This window comes from Lactuca sativa, chromosome 8 (genome assembly GCF_002870075.4).
Source record: "Lactuca sativa cultivar Salinas chromosome 8, Lsat_Salinas_v11, whole genome shotgun sequence".
In the NCBI taxonomy this organism is placed as follows: domain Eukaryota; kingdom Viridiplantae; phylum Streptophyta; class Magnoliopsida; order Asterales; family Asteraceae; genus Lactuca; species Lactuca sativa.
The window spans coordinates 296,612,342-296,633,107 of record NC_056630.2 but is presented as its reverse complement, the minus strand read 5'-3'; the positions used below and the strand labels follow the sequence as shown (position 1 = coordinate 296,633,107).

Here is a 20,766-nt window from a genome sequence, read left to right as displayed (position 1 = left end):
TTCCTGAATAATTTAATTGGTTAAGAACAGTCAAATTATTCGAACGGGCCACAGTCGTTCATATGTTGGAAGTAGATATGAATGAAGACTGTCATGAATTGGTGTGTGGATTGTCTATAAGGTATTAGACATAAGCAAATGGTTGCTGCAACGTTCATGAGTGCTTATGAATATGATTTGAGCATTGGATTAAACCCACGCTCACTTGGATCACTCCATGAATTGTATCACGAGTGATTGGTGAGACGATAACATCTTATATTCTTAAAACCGAGATGTGTGAGTTGTATCTTGCAAATCGGTTGCACATTGATAATATGTAAACGCACTAGTAACTTGGTGTTATAAAACATATTGTTGTGTGTGATTTGGTTAGTGAGTGCAAGCAAGCATTGTATCAAAGTTTATCCGTTCATTTTATTCAAAGAAGGATAAAAGCGATATCTTTGGGCCCCTCGATGATTTAGTGATGACAAACGTAAATGCTCGGCCGGGCTAGGGCTAATTTGATTTGTTCAATTAGTCAGTCATCATAAATCGGAATTCGAGATATAATACAACGAGAATGATTTGAAATCATATCTCATATGATATCTAGAATGGAGGAATATATGATCCCTTATCTAAGGACACGCGTATCTGATATGATCAGAGTTGACAGCGGCTTTGCAAAGCTACGATTGCAGATCAGGATCTGAAGTCATAAGCATAATAGTTATTAGACTTATCCAAGTGGGAGACTGTTGGATTAGTGTCTAAGTCCATAACTATTTTGGTATGTACTTGACCCGATGGTGCATGGTCCTTTTGGGTTGCCTTCACCAAAGCAACTTGATAGGATGAATTATGGAGAGAAAGGATTAAATATGATTTATTAATATATTATGAGAATAATATATTAAAGGAGAAATCATATTGTTTAATTAATATTAGTCAATAATTAATTGGTAACTAGTTTTGTGACTAAAAGAGATTAATTAAACTTAAGGGACTAGAATTGTAATTATAAGATAATTGCAATTTGGGCTATGGATTGTTTTGTATTAAGGGGTGGACGAATTCTATGGGGAAACCCATAAGGAAATCGTCCAAGGCCTTAAGGAAAGGGATCCATGGGTTGCTTAGGGCTTAAGCATCCAAATTAGGGTTTCCTTGTTAGATAACCCTAATAGCCTCACTATATAAAGAACCCTTAAGGCTAAAAAACGTGGGGAACTTCTTTTCTAGGGTTAGAACACGTTTTGGGCAGCCTCCATCCTCTCTCCTCTTCATCCTCTTGCTTATGGTGTTTGTGAGCAATTAGAGGAGTGACACTTGTGACTCTAAGCCTTCGAAAGTCAATTCAAGGAGGAATTGGGATTGTTATTACTACATAACAATCAAGGTAATATCTTAAACTCATTCTCATGTTAATATGATTACTTGAATGCTAGAATTAGGGTTTATAGTCTTGGGTAACTTGCATGTACAATAGAGAAACCTAGATCCAAGCATTAGGGTTTGTATGAGCACATAGGATGTTCTTAGGACCAAAACCTATCAGTCAAGTGGTTCAAGTTTTTTTAGAAGTGTTACATTCCGAATTTAGTATTTCTGAAGACGAATCTCAAAGAAATTCTTCTGAAATCGTGAAAGTGAAGAAGTTTTGTTCTATTGGAACTCAAACAGATGATTTTGCATGTTCTGATGATGTTTTTGAAGGAATTGTTCCTTACAGAAAGCCAATAATTCAAGATGTTCAAATTTACCAAACTCCAAAAGTTTGTGTACCAAAGGCTAGTGATGTTCATATTCTAAAATGTAATGAACATGTTAAGATCCGAAAATCATATTTGAAGCCTCATAATCTAAAAGAAAGAAAGAAAAAAAGAAAGAAAGACGAGTAAAATGAAGAAGGTTTGGATGCAAAAAGTACAAATCCTTCATGCTTGTGAAAAGGTTTAGAAAGTTGAATCCAAGCATGTTGAAAGAAAACTCTATTCTCATTTTTTTTAGATGAAAATGTTAGAAGATGGAGAAAAGAGAAAAAGGTTCATGGTTGGGTCAATGAGATTTTTGGAAATTTTTGTTTTCTAACAAAAAAACGGATATTGTTCTCAAAAGATGATCATTTTTCTTCAAAGAAATGGGTGTGCAAGAAACCAACTTCAATTTTAAATCTAAAATAGGTCCCAAAAGTTTCATAAAAGTTTAGTTAAAAAAAGGGAACAAAAGCTGATGAAAATTCAGTCAGAATGATGAAATTTTGTTGAAGAAATCAATTTTATTGATTTTTAATGGTTGGAAATAACAAAAAGCTGAAAAGTTGAAAAAGATTGGCTGAAAAATGACATTTTCTGCAAAAAGGGGTAAAATCTGACATGTTTGCAGTAAACAGTGGATACTAGCTGTCAAATGTACTTTTAAAAGGGGTTAATTTCGGAACTTTGAAGAAATAAAGGTTTAAATTCGAAATTATTGGCAAAAAGGGGTTAGGGGCTGTTTGGCAGGATCTGAATTTTTAAGATCTGAATTTTTAAGAGGTCTGAATTTCTAAAAGGGTCTGAATTTTTAAGATCTGAATTATTAATATGTTGTTTGGTTGAAACCTCTGAATTTCTTTGCTGAATTATAAAAATTACCATTTTACCCTCTTTATTATTTTTTAAAGAATACAATGTTTATTTTTATAAAATAAACGAATCAAAGCCTTCAATAATATGTATATATAAACGTCATACAAAATCAAAGTTAATCATCCATAATTAAATATATTTTTTTAAAATACAATGCTCTAACCCGAAGAGGCAAAAGTATGATGCTATAATAAAGAAAGCAAAAAAAATACATTGTTATTTCTTACATTTAACCCTTACAAAAACAAGCTATAAAATCAATCATCACCAAGTGACAGATGCATAATCAATAAAACTATCTATTGTCGATCAATTAAAGAAGATGCTAACTGTTACGATGTAGATTAGATGGAGGAACATGGATTGAATTAAGGTACTTCAATAATCATCAAATGAAGAAACTCCATATTTGGAAAACCATTGAGAAAATGAATGAATGCATTCTTGGTTAAGAAATAAACTATTGTGGCTACCTTTGTGATGTTATCTCTATCCAACATTGCCCATAAAGCGCATCCATGTCCTTCCCGTTGAACCCGGTTTTCTTGAACCCGAATATCTTTGAATTTCTATTGCCTGCACACTTAAGAAACAACCAATCATTCTATCACTTTCATATCAACAAAAAATTAACCACAACAATCAATACAAAATCAAATGAACTAATGATTTCATACAAAATCAAACAAACTCTGATGTGAACCTCCCAAAAGAGATTGAATCTCCAAGAACATGTACATGGTTCTTCTGTAAACAAGTAATTTTACCAGATTTATCATTCAGATTAAAAAAACACTCCAATTGAGTGTAAGAAAACTGTTGAGAGTATGCTTTAGTGAAGTTCAACTCATTGGAGCATTTCTACAAACACTTTGTAGTCAATAACTCACTCCTAACATTCTACAATAAGAAATATGTCGATTACCCAAAAAAGTTCACAAAATATTCAGTAAAATACAACTCACTGGAGCACTTTGACAAACACTTGGTACTACAAGAAATTAATCGAGACTTACATGGTTGTTGGGTTAAGGTAGAAAATGCAGGAGACATGTCGACTCTGGCATGGCTATCAAGAAGACGAATCACAGGGAAGAAAATGGCCCAGAAGCTTGAAATTCAAATGAAAATAGTCGACTGACCAATTACTCAAAAACTTTAAATTCAAAAGAAAAGAGTCGTATGTTATAGATAAAGTCACCTGGGTTTCTTCTTTTCCAGATGGTGGTTGGGTCTTGCTGGCGCTGTCAAAGAGCTTGGCGTCGGTGGTCGTAACTTGGCGAGGCGACGATGGGTGCGACAGTGCTGTGCGAGGTCGACGATGGGAGGAGATGGGAGGCGCTGAAGTTGGTCGGAAGAGGGTGAAGACCAAATAGATGATCGAGAAAGGTAGGTGTGTGTTTTATGAAACGAGGCAAAAGAGGAATGAGCATCTCTTCTTTTTATTCAGATACCCATTCAAGTCTGAAAGTTTAAGAGGCTTTTAAAAGATTAAGAGACTTTTATTAATAGGTAACCAAACACACTGAATCTGAAAAATTAAAAGGTTGCCTCTTAATTTTACAATTAAGAGGCTACCAAACAACCCCTAGTTTATTGAAATTTAAGGAATATTTTCGGATTTTGTGGTCAAAATTTGGAATTGATGGTCAAAATCAGAATTCGTTTGTGACTGTAGTGGAATCGATATATCTTGATCGGAGTCTAACATCAAAATCACCACTCGAATGTTACTTTCATCTTCAGAGCTTCGGAATCATTCGGAGTTCTGAAATCAGAAACTTGTCAATCGGAATTTCAAGCCTCAAAATTAAAATCGGAATTTACAGTCGGAATTGGATTCTAAAACAGAAATCGGATTTAAACTCACTGAAATCGAATTTGAACGGTAAAACTGAAATTGATTTCGGAATTCCAAAATCGGAATAAATCATCAATCGGAATTCGTTCGTCGGAACTATTGCCAATCGGAATCCAGTACAGTTGTAGACTCGGAATCGGAAATTGCTTCTAAAGCAGAAATCGGAAGTTATAGGTTTCAGAACTTGATTTCGTAATCACTGAAGACCGATATCGGAATTCGCAATCACGTTCGGTAATTGAAGGTTTGAAATATGAATCAATTGGTGTTAGGTATTGAAGATTTGATCGGAAGACTGATTTTCACTTTCAGAAGTCAAAGAACGGGATTTCTCCAGTTTACATTTTCGTCCCTATTCTTTCCAATCTTAACAAATTCTATCCTAGCTTATAAATTATTTACAATTTTTGGGATTTTACCATTTTAACCCTTCTTTCCATAATATTTTCATTTCTAATCCTTTTTCTTGGTCTTATTCTTTTCAAACCCTTCTAAATAATTGCTTCTTATTTTATTCTTTTTGTCTAAATTATAAAAATTGAAAAATACAAAATTAATTTTTGTTATTTTACCGGTTTTAATTTTTGAGAATTGCGAATATTCTAAAAGGATTTATTTCATCAAATCTGATGGGTTTCGAAGATCCATTTTGGCAAATTCGCTCCTTATGACAAAGTAGGTTACACAGACTTGCTCTATGAGATTGCGTAGGTTGTTGGTGATTCTTCTTAACTTTTCGGATTCTCTCCATGCTATTTGTTAAAGATTCAAGGGGGAGTTCGTATTGGGAAGATGATATTTGTTTCTCTCGCTTTAAAGACCACATGTACTGATGAATCTCACAATCTAGGGGAGAAATGCCAAGAAGATCGGAAATCGTGATCTTCATCAGTTTCAACATCTAGGGGGAGATTGTTTAATATTTTGAGATATTGGAACTGATTTGGCATTTTTGGTTATTTAGGGAAGCCTTTTTAGGGTTTTATATTTTTGGTAAATATTTTATGTTCCCTATAAATAATCATTAGGTTAGCTTTTGATGTAAACTTTTCCTAGAAAAGGGTTTTCTTTGTGCATTCATATCAATATCAATATACACAAAACCTTTGACATATTACTTGCATATTATGGTGATTGATTGTCACACCCCAAAACCGAGAATGGCGGAAACGTTCTGGGGTGGATAACGTCATGTCAAGTATCACAACATATGCAGTATAGTAATCAAAGTACAATAACCATTGCATTAATAGTAATAATTTTACATAGGTTACATTTAGCAACAACATCAAGAGTAAAATACAGAGAATAACATATAATGCAGCTCGGTACAAGGCTGTCTTCGCGAAAGCTACCGAAGTGTACCTGTCTACCGATGACCTAAGAATACAAGTTATTTTGAAAGCGAGTATCAGCATTTTTAAATGTTGGTGAGTTCAAAAGTATTGAATGACATTGGTATAAATACAGGTTTTACTTCAAAAATAATCTCACACAATGATGGTGATTTGAGTTTACAGAGTATTAGAATCCTTTCCACAAAATCCTATATTTTCTAATAAAAGTAGTCTTCTACCAAGACCTAGTTGTTTTATGTTTAAGAAACATTTTCCCCTTAAAGGTACTATCATTATCAAAATATGATTTATACTTTAAAGATTATGTGAGAAGATCATAATCACAAGTAACAGGGAAAATAATATTTTTACCTCAGCAGTAACGTTGTTGGCTAAAAGTAAATAAAACATAGACTTCGAGTAGTATTGAATGAACAACACGCCTAGAAAAGTGTAAAGGTAAGCAAAACATAGACTCCAGGCGGGACGCCGCGTAAAGTCTAAAAAGGGTAAATAAATACAAACTCCAGGTGGTGTCGAATGAACAACACGCCTAGCAAAGTCTAAAGGTAAATAAAACATAGACTCCAGGCAGGACGCCTCGTAAAGTCTAAAAAGGGTAAATAAATACAGACTCTAGGTGGTATTAAATGAACAACATGCCTCGCAAAGTCTAAAGGGATCAAATATAGACCCCAGGGTGGTGTTGAATGGACAACACGCCTCGAAGGGTTTAAAGAATAAAATACAGACTCCAGGATGGTATTGAATGAACAATACGCCTCGCAAAGTCTAAAAGGATCAAATACAGACCCCAGGGTGGTGTTGAATGGGCAACACGCCTCGGAGGGTTTAAAAGAATAAAATACAGACTCCAGGATGGTATTGAATGAACAACACACCTCGCAAAGTCTAAAAGGATCAAATACAGACCCCAGGGTGGTGTTGAATGGACAACATGCCTCGAAGGGTTTAAAAGAATTAAATACAGACTCCAGGATGGTATTGAATGAACAACACGCCTCAGAGAGTCTAAACTAGTCTTTAATCCTATGCGGGTTGGTTTAAAGGTTTATAATGTGACCTGGTATATAACTAGGAAAATAGGTTATGATGGTTTCATATATAGAAAATACCATGATAATACTTATTACCTTAAAGCCATGAATTATAAGGTAACTCTAAGATACTTGTAACCATATTGATTGACAATCGAATACTTGACGACTTGTTGGCGTCGGAATGAATGTGACATTTGTCACCCCTTGGCTTGATCGGTCGGGCCTGTAGCTAGCAGTCAGGATGTGGGAGTGTATGTCCCGTATAGATCTGTACACACAATGCCCGCCCTCCCTCCAGTAGACTCTGGTTACCAACTTGACAACGGTGGAATCCGTGTCATGAGGATGTATCTCGTGCTTCAAATTCTATAACCTTTCTCTTTATTAAAAAGTATAAGCGTTTAGAATATATTTATAACTAAGTTCTCTTTCATGAATGTTATGGTTGGTTTCTAAACTATACCTTTTATAGTTTACTTGAGAAGTTATCTAGATGCCTTTGCTACCCAAAGGATGATGATCTGGCTGATGGAACCTTTATGACTACATATGTATACATGATATATAACTACAATTTAAACGACCTTCGGACGGATAACCGATACCCCAAAGCCACATCTAAACGAGGAAAAGGAATTAAAGCGAGTTAGCCTTCCTAAGTCCTTTAAACATTACTTATATAAATATACATATACAGCCATGCATTTAAAAATACAAGAGTATAAAAAGAATTTTTGGTAAAACCTTTGGAAAAACTTATAAATAAGGATTTATGATTTGATGTCAGTTTATAAAACAAGCTTTGAAAACCTTTAGCTGGATAAAACAGTTTAACATGCATAAATCTATTTACTATACAGTTATTAATCACATGTGATTGATATAATAACCCTATAGTTCAACTTGTATCCCCCATAAAAGCATTTAAAATCATTTAAAAAGGTTGATTAAGGGGTATGAACTCACCTGACGTGGGTGACTCAGATGAACGGACGGTATAGGATGCTAAGTGTCAAGTGAGGACTTGAACACAGACGCGAATCCTATTTAACATGTAATGATACATTTAAGTATCAATTAGTCATTTAACAACTAATTATGCAAGTAAGGACATCCTAAAGCATGAAAACACTTTGCTACAAGTGTTAGGAGTACCAAGGGTTGCATATAAAGAGAGTATGGCCTCACATTGGAGTTTACTCCTCAAATGGTGGCCCTTAGGGATGTTTACGGTTTCTAGACCACTTACCCCATGATTTTACGGCCGTAAACTCATGGAAGTGGTGCCATTGGGTGTTCAAAGGTCTTATACCACTCAAGGAATTATGCTAGACTCGAATCAAGGGATTAGGAAATGACTAGGGCTCAAAATGACCTTCTTTGGAGTTTACGGTCCTTGGACCACTCCTTGGGAGTTTACGGTCGTAAACACATGGGTTTACGGCCGTGAACTCATGTTTGCCCATTCCTTTCGTGTTTTTGGTGGTTCTATCTTAGGCATGCAAGGTTTTGGGAGGTCTCCCCAAACCGTAAACACATATAAACATGGGGATTTTGATTATTTTCGAGTGTAAACAAGTTCATATTAAGCACATAAGAAGCTAGGGCAAGTGTACTTACGATCTACGAGCTTGAATGATCAATTTTGGCCCAGAACACTAGTGTGTGTTCTTGGTGTTCTTAGTGTTCTTGATGAACACTTGAAGATCTAAGAAAAGAGAAGATTTCCATGGATGAAATCGAGTATAAACACTAGATAAGGTGTTATATGAATGAATCTAGGAAGAAAAACACTTACATTTTGGCGGATTTAACGGAAATGTGATATGATACTTGAGAGAGTTTCTTGGGTGTTCTTGAAGTTGGAAGTGAAAAATGGGAAATAGTGGGTAAACTCATGCTTTATGTATGAGTCCATGCCAAAGGGGGTTTACGGTCCAAACTCCCTTGTTTGGTCGTAAACACCTAGTTAAGGTGTTAAATGGTTATTTGCTACATAACACTCCGAACGGACACTTCCATTTAATTGTTCGTTTAACAAAAAATTAAAATAAAATACTCAAACGGATTTTAATCCGGCCAAAATGTTTTGAGATGAATTTGGCAAATTTTTGATGTGCTTGATTGCGGAGTTTATACAATGAAAATTTCGGGTTGTCACATCATCCCCCCGTTAGAGGGAATTTCGTCCTGAAATTAGAGTTCAAGCACACACACAGATGCAATTGAGTGAATCAAAAGATAAGGATGCTTTAGACTCAACAGGTCTCCTCGCTCCTAGATGAATTTAGGTCTTCACTTGGCGTTCCAGCGAACCTTTAATAACGCGATGCGGATTTGTTTCGGTCGCTTGACCTCTCGGTCCCTGATCCCTATAGGTTCTTCTACGAAGTTGGGCTCTCATTGATTTCGATCTTGACGAGTGGGATTTCGAGAGTCACGTCGGACAAGCACTTTTTCAAGTCTAAGACGGGGATAGGTTCGGGTGGAATTTATGGAATTCCAACAGAAGTTGTGGTCCGACGGGGGTTGGGCCAATTCTTATCAAGAATCTCAGATAGTCCTAAGCTCTTGGGAAGATAGAGCTTTTCAGTACTTAGAACATAATGTACTTCCATGGTTAGATCATCACTTGGCGTGATCGCCATTCAGAAGTTCCAAAAGTTCTTTCACACTGGGAGTGTGGTTCTCCGAGTTGGTTCTTAGAAGGATCAGGTCGTTTTCGGATTCACATTTCCTACTGATTGGCTTTCGTAGGTTTTCTGGATCGTCGGATGTATTGGTTATATGCTGGCAACTATTGGCTATGGGCATCTATCTCCAACTAGTGCAAAAATGGACCTGCACTTCTGACTCTTGAGATGTTTCTAATGGAAACTCTCAAGGTCGGTGTGATAGGGGTTTTTACCAGACTATGCTTAGGAAATTTAAATTTTTATTATCATCTGATAGATGCTTTCACATCATAATCCCTAATCGGAATGAATTATGCTCTTACTCGCTTTGTTGTTTCATGCATAGCAGTCTCCGATCAGGGCTAACTTAGTCCTTAGAGATTTTCTGAAGTGTTGGACTATTTCAGGAGGTGGTTCTACTATTTCTTTTAAGATAATATTCTTTGGAACACCTGATAGCCCAACTAATCTCTAAGGCATGCCCCGTTCTCAATTGAGTTGGCTCCCTCCAGTTTGTAGGAAGCGCGTGTTCTTGTACAACCCATCGACTAACACCTAGACTGGTGTCGAGTCTATAATCTCTTTATGATCTAGGTTATAAGGTTTAACGCAACATACCATTTTACTTTATTCAAGTATTCTTGGTTGCCGAGGTGGTCCTGTGGTTCTTAGCATTCTAGTATTCACTTCGATGAATGCAGTAGATCGTCTATAGTGTGACGGTGACTTTTCTCGCATGGGGCGGCGGTGGGTCCTAGGCACTACTCGTCTGTAACGGAATGGACGAAGTGCCTGAGTAGTGCGAGTATTACTTGCAACTACTCTTCTGGTGTTTCTGAGTTTCCTCGATCTAGATCAAATCTAGAGAGTATAGGGTTCCGTCACTCGGAACTTCTAATTTCCTCATCCAGTCTTCTCAGAGTTTAACCTGCCATAGCTTCCAGGTTCTTGGGATCTCTGCTGAGATGCTTAATTCGTGGCATTAAGCGTAAATGGATGGTCGTAGTCAATGTTTTGATTCTTACGACTTAAGTTACTTTTCCTAACCGAGGGTGTTAGCTACTATGTTGGCTTAACCGGGATGACAACCCACAGTGGTTTTCTTGACTCTAGCTCCTTTTCTATGGGACAAGATGAAGGGTCTTATTATAAGGTTCGTGGTCGACCTCATACTCGGCTTAATCACTAATACTCGGTGTATGCAATTCATATATAACTGAGATTTGACGGGATGTTCAGATGTGTGGCCCCACGCAGACCCACAACCAAACGAGGAACAGGGAGTAGGGAGGAAGCACACATCTTAAATCTTATTGATCTAAATTATATACCACTCTAATGCATATACGCAGTAGTAGTAAGTTAATCCCATGAGTTCTTTCTCTTAATTCACGAACCTGATTGTGCAGTCTGGATGGCCTTTCTGCGGGATCTATTGAATAGGTTTCAGGCAGTTGTTGTCTTCCAAAGAATCTACGGTGCCTTTCGCTTCTGGTTCTAATGTCTAGGGGGGGGGGGGTTGGTTAACAACGTGTGGTACCCTTCTCCTGGTTACTTCAGAGGGTTTGGATAAGAGAGATGACTGACGGTTCGCATTAGGTTTTCTTATTAGGTTTGGAAGAGCCTTTATTTGATGAATAGGCTATGGTGAAAGTTCTCTTTACACAGCACTAGGAATTCTCACGTGGTCGCACCAAGTCGAACCATGATTGATGGCAGTGTCGAATTTAACAAACATCGACATGATATGGAATGGAGATCGATAGGACCATGTGCTGAACAGGGCACACAAGCTCTTAGCGTCTCGGGTTTCGTCCATGGTATCACTATCACGGATACTTGGACCGCTGGAATTGACGCGAAACTCTAGGGGGTCTTAATGTTTCGGAATAATGTACTTTTCATGAATGGATTTCTCACGAGGCCTCTCTATAATCGCCTAGTATACACTAGTCATGTATAATTAAGATTAAAAGGACTATTGACTGAGTGACTCCGCCCTAAATCCACAACCAAACGAGGAACAGGAGATAAGGCAGCATCACTCACTTGAGGTCTATCAATCTAAATTATAAATGGCCTTAATGTATATACCAAGCCATCATAGCTTTACCCAATGGGTTTTTATGTTTTTCAATCGTGCTGCGACTTTCACCTTAACAAGGGAGTAATTACAATTAGAATTGATTATTTAAAGTTTTAGGTTAGTTACTCAGGATCGAGAGAGGCACCAAAATTCTACCAGGTTCTTTGATGTTCCCTTAGGCATTAGGGTTAAAATCCTCCTGCGCCCTTGTCATTTCTTTCCGTTGGGCAGTCCCTCTTGAAGTGCCCAATTTCATCGCATAGGTGGCATACTGGACTGGTGTGACAACCCGTAATTTATTCCGTCACTATAAACCGTTCACGTAAATAAAACCGTTCGTATTCCAATTTTTCCGTTAACTTTTGGTTTAAATTAATTAAAGTGGGGACTTTTATTATGACCTCATGAGTGTCCAAACCCATTAGAAACGCGTAAAAAGACCCTCGTTATTTATTTGGAAAATTTTAGTTACGGCTAAGTCGTAATTACGGCAAATTAATAGGGTAAAATTTTTAAACCCCGTTTAACGTCGGTATCAGGTAGATTTCCATCGGGTCTCAAACTCAAACGATATATAAAGTTGAGAAGACTTCATTTGAACTTTTCCACCACCTCACACCTTTCTCTCTCTACTTTCTCTCTCTAAAACTCAAACTTGAGCCAAGAACATCCCTTTCAAGCTTCAAAGTGGTAAGAAATCTATTCTAGCATGTTTCTAAGCTTGTTTAGCTTGAAAATCTATGTTTAATCTACCCAAAACACTCAAGAACAAGTGTTTACAGTTTAGGAACATCTCCCAAAACCGTAAACTCTCTTAAAGGGGTTTTGAAGCCCCAAAACCCTTCCAAGTCCCTTCTAGTGCTTAGATATGGCTTAAGGACTTGCATGCACGAGATTTGAACACCAAAATCACATGATTTGGGTAGTAAACATGAATTTACGGTCCAAGAACATGCTTGGACCGTAAACCCTCATTCATAGACCATAAACACCTTTTAAGGTGTTAGATTGCCCCTTAAACCCCTCCAAAAGCTTCGATGAGTGCCTAGAACCTTATATTCTTTTATGAGATGCACCAAAACATGTTCAAATGTGTCACACTTGAGTTTACGGTTTGGGAAGGTCTCCCAAAACTGTAAACACCTTCAATATGGTGTTTAAGTGCCCTTAACACCTTATATGACTTAGATTTGGGTTTAGAACCTTATATGCTTAACCTACAACCACCAAAGCACATGATTCATGGACAAACATGAGTTTATTGCCATAAAATCATGTGTTTACGGTAGTAAACTCCTCAAGTTCCATTCAAGAACCATAAACTCCTTTTCCAAGGTCAATTCAAGTCCCGATCAATTCCTAAACCATGGAATCAACCCTAGAACCTTCCTTTGTGCATTGTAAGACCTTTAAACATCCAAAAGCACACCACCCATGAGTTTACGGCCGTAAAACCATGGGGACATGGTCTTTGGACCGTAAACACTCCTAAGGGCTTACTCTTGAAGAGTAAACTCCTTATTTAGGCCATACACACCCTTAGATGCTACCCGGATCACTCCTAACACTTGAAATAGAGTGTTTTCGCGTTTTGGAGTATATTGTCTTACTTATTTGGTAGTTCAAGGTCTAATTAGATACAATTATGTATCTCGTCATATTACATAGGAACCTTGCGTGTACTCAAGCCCCAATCTGACGTTTAGCATCCAAACCGACACGTTTCTTGACTGGTGAGTTCATACCCCTACGCCTTTTTTCGTGTTTTTCAATGTCTTCAGGGGGGAATACAAGCAAATTATAAATGTTTTCGAAACTTAAAACTAATGTAATTCTATAAATATCTGGCAAACTTTTAGATATCTTTACCTCTTATGTATTATGCGGAGCATAAGGGATGTTTTATCGAATATAACTACATGGATTTCAATTACAGTAAAGGAAACAATCAAACCAATCAAATTATTATGGGAATAATTTGGGGTCTTCAATTCTCGTTTTATGAATTCGGATTTCATGCAATGGCAATAGATAAACTATGTCTGATTCAGTTGATCTCTATTTAATGTGGAGTATTATGCCGGATAGTTTCTTTATACTCAATTATTTATACTCTATTATGTTTCGAAACGAATATGACATTCGATAACGACAGAGTACACAGTGAATAATTTAATACTAGCTTGTGAGATTAATCTTCATTATACCCTACGAGTTATCAGTAAATCCTCCCCGGAAGTATAACCAGAGTCTCCTGGAGGGAGAGCGTGGAATTTGTGAATAGATCTATTCGGGACTGACAATCCCACACCTTAACTGTTAGCTACAGTTAGGCGGGAACGCCTGGGGTGACAAATTATGGATATCGTTCGACGCCTGAAGAACGTCAAGGAGGTCTCGGGTCACATTAGCATGGTTATACGACTCACAATATGTATTAAAATATAAGTTTATTCATGGATTCTATATCTTCCTTTAATCTATAGTTTTATGTATTAAAACTACCTACTGTTGTACTGGATGGTATTCCCAGGGGTTTTCAATCTATAGTTGTACGTATTAAACTATCTACTGCTGTACCAAACGGAAATTCAGATGTTCTAACTAAACTGTCTTTATAAGAAAATATGGAATTTTCTTGGATAACAACTTTTCAGAAAACCAAAAGAAACATGTTCTTTTTACATAAACAAACATCTTATGAACTCACCAGCTTTATGCTGATTTTCAAACTGCTTGTATTCTCAGGTTCACATTAGACAGGTACCCAGTAATCTTTTGGAGAAGATGGAGCATATAGAAGACTCGTCTTAGCTTTTGTTCATATGATGTATACGTATAAGACTGTATCACTTTACTTTCAAACAAATGTAAACACTTCTATGTAATGTAATGGTTATGTTTACTTCGCTTACTATGTACATTGGTTGTGATACTTAACATGAAGTCACCTCCGCCCCGGAACGTTTCCGCCTTCGGTTTCGGAGTGTGACAACTGGTCCCCACATTGGTGGTTGATGTAATGAATTCAACCGGGGTTCTATAGAAGCGAGCGGTATGCCCCTTCATGTTGCACCTAACGCAAGAGAGTTCCCGACAGATACCATGATGATGGTAGTTACACTTGCTGCAGCGGGGGAGGTTTCCTAGGTATGGCCTTCTTGGAGTCGAGACGGAAGGGTTGACAGAGGCATTGATCACTTCAGCTCGTTGCCCTTCGGAAGGTCCTTGAGTCGAGGTACTCCCCTCCTTGTTCTTAATTTTTCTTTTCAGTGGATTTGGTTGGGTTTCTTGGGTGGCTTTACACACCGGTGCTGGTTGCTGCTGTCCATTGCTTTGATCGGGATTCCCGATAGGGCTCTTGCTAACATTGGCGTTGTTAGCGTTCAGGTGAGGCGTGATAGCTGCTACGGCTACCGAAACTGCAGCTTAGAACATAGATTCATCGAATTGAAGGACCGGTGTCTTACTAACAGGTTGGTTACACTTCTTCGGAGGCATGGTTTTTCCTACACGAAAAGGAACACAAGCTGATGAGAGACGATAGTTAACCCTAGACGTAACTTTCTTTACTATGATAGGCATAAATTTTCCCGTTCCTTGATTGATGGTTATCTGAGCGTCGACCTACATCCCTATGATGTAGTCTAGGTAACTGGGTAGGAGTAAGTGTATCGGAAGGCCATAAATCGGGGCTTATTCCAACTAAGTTATCTTTAAATTGGAGAGGTTCACTCTCCAGCTTTGAAAAGACCTGAGAGAAGTTCGGAACGAAGATCATAGGAGAAAAGGCTCATGAAAACTTATGGATCAACACTCTCAATCGAGGTTTTGAGATCCGATCTATTCGTATTTAATCGCGACGGGAAAGACGATTTGCCTAAAACATAGTGTGAGTAGTGTAATCACTAACTCACTAAATTGTATTATTTTATGGATTTATTAGCATGACGATAAGGGGGAAAAGACACTTCTCGGGTTCCATGCATTGGCTCCCTCTGTCCACCTCTTATCCCTGACTGGAACAGGCGTTGGCTTTCTTCGGGTACTTATCTAAGGTTCTCGTCTCTTATAGACATATTGAATTTCTACTCCATCTTACTTTCGATTCTGACTCTGAGTTTCATCACTTCATGATGGATGACTGGAATCTCGGAAATTCAGGCGAATTTCCCACTATTGTCCCTAAAAGGTATAGGCACATGGTGGTTTCAATAGTCTCGTCCATGTTCATTTATTTCCTAATTGGAAACCTTCTCAATGAACCTCTTTTGGGTCTGTATCAACTCTTCTATCGATCACTGAAGTGGATAAGGTTTTCTAAAGGGTTTCGTGCGAGAATGGAAATGTTTAAAGAATCCTAAGAGATTATTGAAACATTTCACTGGGTGATCCATATCGAGTCCTGCTACAATTTCATAGTGTATACAAATCATATATAACTTAGATCTGATAGGCCTTCGAATATGTGATACTACTCTATATCTACATCCAAACAAGGAAAAGGAAGTAGAGCGAAACCACACATTCTTAGCCTATGAGATCCTTACTATATATAATCTTGGAAGTATACACTTTGTAATCATAGGTATATCAATAAGGATCTTTTTAGTTTTTTTTTTCACACAAGGTTATTTATGGTTCCTAAAATACCCCTATGGTATTTTAATTACATGGTTGATTCTTAAACTCTGAATATGCTTCTGGGTTTATTGTAAATCTTTTAGTATCCTAAAATACTCCTATAGTATTTTAAACTTTATGTTTGGCTCTAGCATTCTTATTTGGTAAGTTTCAGATTAGTTGCAACATCACCATCACTCCCAAACACACATTAGTCGCATCTCAAATAAATGTAGTTGATCAGGTTACATTTATTCCAGCTTACGATTACATAACTGCCCAGGTTTGACGGTAATGGTCAACATCCAAAGACTTTTATTCTTGTTTGTCTTGTGATACTTTGTTCGGGTGTTTAGATTCTGGATGTTCTTATACTTTTGTAAAATATGGTTATATTTTAAAGTAAAATTATTGGTCAAAATGTAACATCCCAAGTTCAGAAGTGCAAGTTCAGGGTTCAAAGTGTAAATAAGGATGGTCAACTCGGCGAGTCCATGGGTAGACTCGGCGAGTTGAGTCGCGATTCTGGTCGCGTGTTAAGTGGCCAACTCGGCGAGTCGGCGGCTGGACTCGGCGAGTTAGTGCTGAAGAGAGAAAAACCCTAATCTTTGGGATTGCACCCTATTTAAAGGACTTAATGTCCTCCCTTTAGTCCCCTTAGCCCCCTTTGAAGTCCAGAAAACCCTAGATCCGTTGGTGAGAGCATTGGAGAGCAAATTGGAGCTTTGAGAAGTGATTGGTGAAGAGATTTCGAAGATTTAGAGGTTTGGAGCAAGGGGCTTTGCAGAGATTGGGATTATTCTTCAGTTGGAGCTTTCTTTTGAGGTAATAATTCATTTCTTGAGCTTTTGTGCATCTAGATCTATCATTTGTGGAAGTTTTGGGAGCATATCTAGTGTTATGTTGGGTTTGGAGGATGGATCTGAGGTTGCTACCTCAGATCTGGGATTGAGATGATTTAGAAGTGCATAAAGTCCATGTCCTTGAGTTGTTGATGAAGCCTTCTTGTCCCAAACCCTAGCCTTGAGTGTTTATGGCTTAGATCTCTTTGGATTCACGTAAAGTTTGCCACTTTACGTGATGGATGGCTTGTAGAAGAGTAGATCTATGGATTGGAGCCCTTGCATGACTTGAAGTCCACTTCATAACTAGAGGTACTCGGCGAGTCACATGGGTGTATTCAGCGAGTTGTATGAACATGAGCATGGACTCGACGAGTTTGAAGAACAACTCAGCGAGTCTGTTGAAGATTGCCTTGGACTCGGCGAGTCTATTCTTGGACTCGGCGAGTCTGGTCGTGGGACCCTAACTCTTCTGGTTAAATTGTGAATCGGTGAGTCGAGGGACGACTTGGTGTGTTGAACAGGATAGGACTCGAGGATTCTTGGACTCGGCGAGTCTCGGGGTGACTTTGCGAGTAGAGTCGAGGCATGGGAGTTTTCAGAGCATAGGAACTCGACGAGTCATCGGGTTGACTCGGCAAGTTGAGTCGTGATATGGGGTTTCTCAAAGTATAGGGACTCGCCAAGTCAGCGGGTTGACTCAGCGAGTAGAGTCAGTCAGGAAGGTTGACTTTGACTGAGGACTTTGACTTTCACCAAGGGTTGACCAGTTTGACTTCCAGGGGTATTTTGGTAATTATTGGTATTTATTGGTTTGTTTATTTGGTAATGATCAGTGGTGGAGTTCTTGCTGGTGGTCGGAGAAGCGTGGTCTTAATCCTTCAAGTCGGCAGTTGCAGGTGAGTTATCCTCACTATATCGATGGGGTCTAAGGCACCAAGGTCGGCCCCCTTTACCAGATGGAAAGCCGGATAGTTGTTGATTACTTTATTGTAGAGTTATGTTACGATATGAGCATGAGATATACGTGTGACCGGAAGGTCTTATGTGCTATGGATAAATAATTATATGATATGTGATCCGTATGAGTCAGGATGCGATATGAGTATGAGTTATATGTGCGACCGGAAGGTCTTAGTTACCATGAGAAGTATTAGCTAAGTTGATAGATGTTATGTGATTCATATGAGTAGGATTGTGATATGAGTATGAGATATATGTATGACAGGGAGGTCTTATGAGTTACGAAGAGTATGCGATATCGGTTGTCTTATGATATGTGATATGTATATGTCATGTGTGACAACTCTAAATTTATTCCGTTACTGTATCCCATTTCTGTTAAAAAAATTTATTTTTATTAAAATTTTCCGTTAACTTTTGGATTAAGTTAATTAAATTGGGACTTTTATTTTGACTTCATAAGTGTCGGAACACATTAGAAACACGTTAAAACACCCTCAATATTCATTTGGAAAAGTTTTAGTTACAATTAAGTCGGGTTACGACAATTTAATCGGGTAAAATTGTAAACCCCCGTTTAACGTCGGTATTGGGTGGATTCCCACTTGGCCACAAACTCAAGCCTTATATAAAGAATGAGTGGCTTTCATTTGATCTTTTTCCCACCTCCTCATAACTTTCTCTCTCTACTCTCTCTCTCTAAAACTCGAATTTTGATCCAAAAACGACTCTCAAGCTCCAAAATCGTAAGTAATCTATCCTAGATTGTTGTTTAACTAATTAAGCATGCAAATCTATGTTTAAATCATCCAAAACTCTCAAAATCATGTGTTTACGGTTTAGGAACACCTCCCAAAACCATAAACTCTTATAAGACGGTTTTGAAGCCGCAAAACCCTTCCAAACCCTTTCTAGTGCTTAGCTATGACTTAAGGACTTGCATGTACGAGCTTAGAACACCAAAATCATGTCATTTGAGTAGTAAACATGATTTTACGGCCCAAGAACATTCTTGGATCGTAAACACCCCTTCATAGACCATAAACACCTTTTAAGGTGTTCAATTGCACCTTAAACACCTCCAAAAGCTTGCATGAGTGCCTAGAACCTTGTATTCCTTCAAGAAATGCACCAAACCATGCACAAATGAGCCACACTTGAGTTTACAGTTTGGGAAGGTCTCCCAAAATCGTAAACACCTCCAAGGGGTGTTTACGTGCCCCTAACACCTTGTATGGCTTAGATTTGGGTCTAGAACTTGTATGCTTAACCTACAACCACCAAAACACATGAATCATGGAAAAACATGAGTTTACGGCTATAAACTCATGTGTTTACAACCGTAAACTCCCCAAGGGTCCTTCAAGAACCGTAAACCCCTTTTCCAAGGTCAATTCAAGTCCCGATCACTTCCTAAGCCTTTAATTCAACCTTAGAACCTTCCCTTGTGCATTGTAAGACCTTTAAACATCCAAGAACACACCAACCATGAGTTTACGGCCATAAACTCATGGGGATATGGTCTTTGGGCCGTAAACACCCCTAAGGGTTTACACTTGAAGAGTAAACTCCTTATCTAGGCCCTACACACCCTTAGACGCAACCCGTACCACTTCTAACACTTGAGATGAAGTGTTTTCGTGTACCGGAGTGTATTTTTCTTACATAACTAGTAGTTCAAAGTCTAATTCGATACAATTATGTATCTCCTTATGTTACATAGGAACCTCGCGCGTGTTCAAGCCTTAAACTGATACTTAGCATCCTACCCGGCACATTTCTCGTCTGGTGAGTTCATACCCCTACACCATTTTCCGTATTTTTCACGTTTTCAGGGGGAGAATACAAGCAAAAGTACAAGGAAACTTGTACTCAAAACTTACTATTTTGTATGAAATGTTACATGTTTAGTATGCTTTTTACACTGAAATCCGTATTAACCAACCGTCTAACTTGCAGAGCTAGTTTTCAAACTAATTGTGAAACTTATTATAAAATGTTATATTTTATATTTCACGAAGGATTTCATGCCATTCATAAAACTGGATTTTTCCGTATTATTACTTGTAAATTCGTTATTCTTAAGATTGGAGACACGTCCTCGTAAACACTCCACAAAGATACGCGATTGGAGGACCGCCCCTATAAAAAGAATCTCTTAGAAGGAGAGCGTGACTTGAGTGTATAGATCTATACGGGGCTGACTACCCCGCACCTTGTTGCTAGGTATAGTGGGACCGACAAGTCTACGAGTGACAAAAGTCATAAATGATACTGCCCCGTTACGCGCCATATCTAGTTATCGTATGGTTATGGAACTCGCAACATAGATAATGGTGATTTACTCTTAAGTAATAATGAACCTAGTGAACTAACCTCAAAGTAATAATTGTTTTCATTACTAGAGGGTATCAGTAATACCCTTAGGTATTAGTTCACAACCTACTTATTAGTTTTATGTACGTGTTAAAACTAATGTACTTTCCAAGGATAACTAAACTTTCAGGGAAACTTTACTTAACATTGCAAGTATGGTAGATACTTGTAAGTTTCATTCCGGATCAATAACCAACCACCTACTTTTAAGGAAAATAAGGGTTTTTCCTGGGATAATTTAACTTAACTTTTCATAAACAGACTGTTTAATAGATGGATAACCACACTTCTTTTATAAGGAAAATATGGGATTTTCCTGGGAAACAA

At 37.9% G+C, this 20,766-nt stretch overlaps 1 long non-coding RNA gene across 1 annotated transcript; it reads right to left on the bottom strand.

The window, feature by feature from the left end:
- Window positions 1-2,785: 2,785 nt before the first annotated feature.
- On the bottom strand, window positions 2,786-4,729 carry LOC111884894 (uncharacterized). The gene is made up of 3 exons (XR_002847940.2): window positions 4,486-4,729; window positions 3,632-4,383; window positions 2,786-3,198 (listed from the first exon to the last, which is right to left on the bottom strand). It is a non-coding gene; the product is annotated as an uncharacterized LOC111884894 (long non-coding RNA).
- Between the last annotated feature and the right edge of the window lie 16,037 nt (window positions 4,730-20,766).